This window comes from Tenrec ecaudatus, chromosome 2 (assembly GCF_050624435.1).
Source record: "Tenrec ecaudatus isolate mTenEca1 chromosome 2, mTenEca1.hap1, whole genome shotgun sequence".
Lineage (NCBI taxonomy): Eukaryota > Metazoa > Chordata > Mammalia > Afrosoricida > Tenrecidae > Tenrec > Tenrec ecaudatus.
Genome location: NC_134531.1, coordinates 24,667,368 through 24,673,830, shown reverse-complemented (window position 1 = coordinate 24,673,830; position 6,463 = coordinate 24,667,368). Strand labels below are relative to the sequence as shown.

General features: G+C 36.5%; 1 pseudogene; it reads right to left on the bottom strand.

Moving 5' to 3' along the window:
• Positions 1-5,369: 5,369 nt before the first annotated feature.
• Positions 5,370-5,542, bottom strand: LOC142442139 (small nucleolar RNA SNORA5; annotated as a pseudogene).
• Positions 5,543-6,463: the final 921 nt, after the last annotated feature.

Here is a 6,463-nt window from a genome sequence, read left to right as displayed (position 1 = left end):
AAAAAAATCTGTTACTGGCATTTTTGTTGTTTCAAGACATTAATTTTGTGGAAAATTGTTAGAGTAACAGTTGCTGCTGCTGGTGATGGTTGTCATCAAGCCAGTTCCTGCCCATAATAACCCGATGCACAACAGAGGGAAACACTGCCTGGTCCTGCGCTGGCCCCAGTGTGCCCATGATTGAGTCCATTGTTGCAATTACTGTGTCAATCCATCTCCCTGAGCATCTCCCTCTCTTTCGCTGGCCCTCTTCTTTACCGAGCATTATGCCTTTCTCCAGGGACTGGTCTCTCCTGATAACATGTCCAAACTATATATGATGAAGTCAGGCCATCCTTGCTTCTCAGGAGCACTGACTGTATTTCTTCCAATACAGATTTGCTTGTCATTTTGGTAGTCCATGATATTTTCAATATCCATAATCACAATTAAAATGTATCAAATCTTCTTCTGCCTTCTTATTCAATGTCCAACTTTCACACACATATAAGGCAATTGAAAAAGCTATGGCCTGGGTCAGGTGAACCTTAGTCCTCAAAGTAATAGCCTTGATTTTCAACACAGTGTAAGAGGTCTTATTACCAAATTTACTCAGTGAAGTGCATCTTTTTATCTCTTTATTGCTGTGTCCTTTAGCATTTATTGTAGATGTAACAAGAGAACATCACTAACAACCTCAAAGGTATCTCCATTTATGATGATATTACTAATTGGGCCAGTTGTGAGGAATTTGGTCATAAAGAACTGGTGACTAATGTCCCCAATGCTTTTTCAATAAGCCATTGCCTCAATTTTTACCTCGAGTGTATTCCCTCATATCCTCGGGCTCCGTGATTTACAGTAACATCCCACAGAAACTTGTTCAAATTTGAGGAAATGGTTCAATGTGGTGGGTGCTTTTCAGTCTAAAACCTGAAGGTCAAATACAGGGTCTAAAGCCAAAAACAATTAAATAAATAATGATGTCCAAAAATCACAACAAGTCTTCTTGCTTCTACTAAAACTGATCCAAGGAAGAGAGGCCTGCTCTCCAGGTGAGCAGATGTGTGTAAGAAACATATAGTGGTGCTATTATGTAGCCGGTAAAGCAAAGGGCTTTGTTTGATTCATAGTCTTTGCTAAGGCAGAGTCTCAAAGATGTCATCCAGGAAAGGATGAGGGCTTATTTCACTCTCTACTAAGGTCACGTCTTATTCTCACAGTGGCCATGTCCATTCATAACGAATCCCCTATAAAATGGAACTATAGCCACAAGCTATGAAGTTCAGGATTATAATATATCACATAAAGATTTATAGCTGGAAGGACCACGTTAATTGATTATAACCCAATATGTGTACAGAAACAAATGTATATATGTATAGTAAGAGAGAATTTTTGTTCTAAAAGCATTTGTGAGTATTTAAACTGATATTTTAATATACCATCCTAACTTTCTATCACCTCTCAAATAAAATGAGATATAGTTGGAGAAGAACGTCCCAAGAAACCAAAGGAAATAAAATATACCGCATGGTTAGATTGTTGAACTATTTTTTATCAAGCATCTGTCAGTATGCAGTAGGATTTTAGAGAGATAACATGATGTCCTTTCAGTCCTGAGGTCATACTAAAAAACTGACAAGCCAGATATCTGATAGAAATTGTGGAGTGAGTAATGTTGACAAACTTCCCTGACATTTATCAAGCCTTTTGGGAAAGAAGGAAACCCTGAAAGGATGGATTTCATGGTGTTAAAAATAGTATGTTTGAATGAATGAATTCTCACTTAATAGAAACTAGCTGTCTATATAATTATGAATTTATAAGCATATATTTTAAATAAATCATTTTTCAGATTTTACCTTTCACCTATAAATTGGGAGAATAAATTTAAATTAATTATCAAGATAGAATGAGGTAAAAAAAAGATAAAGTGGGATAAGTATTTCAGTGCATAAGACACTCCATAGATGCTAGTTTTGTTTGTATTATGTATACAAAATGTCTAGTACAGGCCTTAGTATATGCATTAAAGATTATATATAATGTTAGGCAAAATATTATTCAATAGACTGCCATTTAAAATTGTATACCTCCTTGAGATTTAATAAAATTTACTTAAAATATTAGAGCATGAATAATAGAAATTGTTTAAGATAACACTTAAGATGTCCTCTCTCATAAGGAGATAAGCTGCACATTATATATTCTTCTATACATACATATGTTCCCAGAAGGTATCTTTTAGAAATATTATAAAATACAATAATGGAATTATGAAATCTTACTTTTATTTTAAGCTCCATTACAATCTATTTTTTTAAAAAACATACCATCGAGTATATACACGCCTATAACTATAATGTATTATTAGCTGTCCTCAAGTCTGCTTCAGTTCACAGTAGCACTATGTAAAACAGAAGGGACCCTTTCCCAGGACGCTGCCACATTCACAGTGGCTGCACTATCGGAGCCCATGTTGCAGCCACTGAGACATTCTGTCCCATTATCTTCCCAATTTTCTTTCTTTTTCAAAATCATTTTATTGGGGCCTCTTACAGCTCTTATCACGATCCACATACAGATCCATAGTGTCAAGCACATTTGTATATATTTTCCATCATCATTTTCAAAACATTTTCTTTTTAGTTGAGTCTTTGATATCAGCTCATTTCCCCCTCCTCACCCTCCCCCATGAACCCTTGATAATTCATAATATATATATTTTTTCATGTCTTGCACTGACCACTGTCTCCCTTCACCCACTTTTCTGTTGTTTGTCCCCATTGGAGGGGTTTATATGTCAATCATTGTGATTATTTCCTCTTTCTCCCCCCTCATTTCCTTTCCCCTCTTGATATCCCTACTGTCATTATTGATCCTAATGGGGTTTACCTGTGCTGGATTCCCTATGGTACAAGCGATTATCTGTACCAGAATACACGATCTTGTCTAGCCTCATTTGTAAGATAGAATGGGGTCATGGTAGGCGGTGGTGGTGTTCAGAAGTATTAAAGAATTAAAGGAAAGTTGTATGTTTTGTTGTTGCTTTATTTCTAATTTTCACTGATCCTGTGCTTTACCAAGCATGACGTACCATTTTTGATACATTTCCAATGTATGTGAGACTAAGACTTTTCATCCTTCTTGTAAAGAAGCAATCGGGCTACACAGACTTGTTTGTTATTCTGGAAATTCATGGTATATTCACTATTTTTTCCATAATACCATAAATTAAATATATCAATTGCTCTGATGTACTTATTATTCATTGTTCAGATAAAACATGCATATGGACAGTTCAGAATACCAATTGAAATGTTTAAACAAGCTGATGAAACACCGGAAAGCACACATTGGTCTATGCAACAGATTTTGGAAAGCAGCAACTTGGCCAACTGATGGGAAGAGATCCATATTTGTACCCCACTCCAAAGAGAGCTGACCCAACAGAAAGTTCAAACTATAAAAAAAAAAACACTAATATCGCAAGAAAGCAACATTTTGCTGAATATAATCCAACAGCAGTTTTGGTGTGCATTGCCAGTTGAATTCAGAAGAGAAAGTGGAACAAGGAACATTATTGCTGTTGTCAGATGAATCTTGGCTCATAACACGGAATATCAGAATGATGTTTTCTTGTGTTTTAATGTATGAAGATGCCAAGGCAGTTAACTATGAATCATAAAAATATTTGAAGAGGAAAAATATATGAAGAACCTTGAGAAGAATTGGAATAGCAGAACACATCATTGCTCTCATTTGAAATTTGTATATGAATTAAGAATCAGTCAGTCCTGTGAACAGAACGAGGAATACTGCATGGTTGAAAATCAGGAACGATGCATGACAGGGTTGTGCCCTCTAATAATACTTACTCAACCTGTACGCTGAGAAAATCTTAAGAGAAGATGGCTAGTATGAAGAATGTGGCATCAGGAATGGAGGAAGGCTTTTTAACCTGTGAGTTGCAGGTGACACAACTTTGCTTGCTGAGATGTGAGGAGGGCGTGAACCACTTGCTTTAAAGAAGAAGAAAGTTTGCATCCTTCATTTTGGAAAACAACTCAAAGTACAGAAGACACAAATCCTCAAAACTGGACCAACAGGTAAAATCATGGCAAATGGAGGAAAAAATTGAAGTTGTCAAGGATTGTGTCTTAGCTCTACCCACAATCAATGCTTATGGAGCAGCCGTGAAGAGAACAGACATGAATTTCATTAATGGAATCTGCTGCATAAGACCTATTTGGAGCCTTGAAAAGCAAGGATATTACTTAGAGGACTAAGGTGTGCCTGACTGAAGCCATGGTATTTTTAATTGCCTCATATGTATGTGAACATTATACATAAATGGTTGTAGCAATACATTGACAGGGAGCTTCCAGTGGAACAGGGCAGATTCAGAAGAGGATATGGAACAAGGAATATAATTGCTTATGTCGAGTAGATATTGATTGAAAACAGAGACTATAAAAAAATGGGATACTTGTGGTTTATTAACTCTGCTAAGGCATTCAACTGAGTGAATCATATCAAACAATGGTAACCTTGAGAAAATGGGAATTCCAGAACCCTTCATTGAACCACTGCAGAACTTCTTATGGATCAAGAAGCAGTTTTGCAAACAGAACAATGGCAAACTGCATGGTTTAAAATCAGGAAAGGTGTGTGTCACATTTTCAATCTGTATGCTCTGCAAATCATCAGAGACATTTAATTATATGAAGAAGAATGAGATGTCAGGAGTGGAAGAAGGCTTACTAACAACTTCTGATATGGAGATGACATATTCTTGCTTGTGCAAGTAAGGAGGAACTGAAGTACTTTCAGATGATGACAAGGGCTTGCTGTCTTCAATATGGATTATACCTGGCTGTAAAGAAAACCAAGATCCTCACAACTGGGTCAGTAGGTAACATCGTGATGAATAGAGAAAATATTGAAGTTGTCAAGACTTTCAGTTTGTTTGGCTCCATAATTAATGCTCATTGAAGTAAATGTCAAGGGATTATACAATGCATTGCATTGGGGAATTCTGCTGGAGCAGACCCATCTTAAGCATTGAAAAGCAATGTTACTTTGATGTTATTTTGAGAAGTAAGGTGTGCATGACCCATGTAATGGTATTTTTAATCACTCATAAGTATGTGAGAGTTGGACATTGTATAAGCAAAAATCAAGAAGGATTGATGCCCTTGCATTTTGTTCCTGATGAAGATTATTGACATAACATTGGCTATCAGGAGACCAAGCTAATCTGTCTAGAAGGGAGTTTAGTCAGAATGCTCCTTGGAAGCAAGGATGGCAAGACTTCCTCTCATGGGCATTGGACAAGTTGTCAGGAGAGACCAATTCCTTGAGAAGGACATCATATATATTTTTTTTCATGTGTGTAACAAAATTTATCCCTGAGCCTCAGCAGAGAGGAACAGGGCCCATGAGTTACAGTGTCTCTATGGCATCCTTTTAGGCCAGTGCCTTCCATGGGGACATCATACTTTGTAAAGTAGTGAGTCAGAGAAAAAGCAGAAGGTCTTTAATGAGACAGATGGATGCAGGGCGGTGGTAACAATGAACTCAAGCATAAGAACCATTGTGAGGATGGTAATTGACCAGACAGTATTTTTTCTTTTGTACATAGTTTAGCTATGAGTCAGAACTAACTTAATGGCCCTAATAATAATTTTAAAAAGCAAAGAAACAAGAGTTATTGTTTTTGAGAAAATCCTTTGTTATTAAGATTGTCTAAAAATTGGAACATGCAAGGAAACTAATTAAAAGCAAGATGAAGTCACGTCTTAGACCAAGCCCATAAGATGACCTAAGAACCCTAATTATAGTTTTTTCAAATGCTGTCATTTATATGTATGTTGTTTACATGATATTTTACATGAAATCGTTTTTTCAACTTTACAGGTTGTTGAGTAGGTGGTTACCCATAGTGACCCTGTGCATAACAGAACAAAACATTTCCGTGTTCTGCACCATTCTCACAATTGTTGCTCTATTTGAACTCATTGTTGCAGCCACTGTGTTGAAGGACTTTTTTTTTTCACTCTCCCTGTACTTTACCTAGCATGGTGTCATTTGCAAGGACTAGTCTTTCCTAATAACATGCCCAAAGTGCAGGAAATTTAGTGTTTCCATTCTTCCTTCTAAGGATAATGTGGCTGTGCTTCTTTTGAGTCGGTTTTGTTTATTGTTTTGGCAGACCATGGTCCTGTCAATATTGTTCACCAACACTGCTTCATTTCTTCTTTTCCTTATTCAATGTTCAACTTTCACATGCATATGGGGCAATTGAAAAATATCATGGCCTGGATCAAGTGAATTCTAGTCCTCAAAGTAACATCTTAATTCTTTAATGACTCAAAGAGGTCTTGTGCATCCTATCTACCAAATGTGAAATGTTGTTTGATTTCTTGAGTGCTGCTTTCATAGTCATTGATTATGGATGCAAGCAGGAAAAAATCCTTGA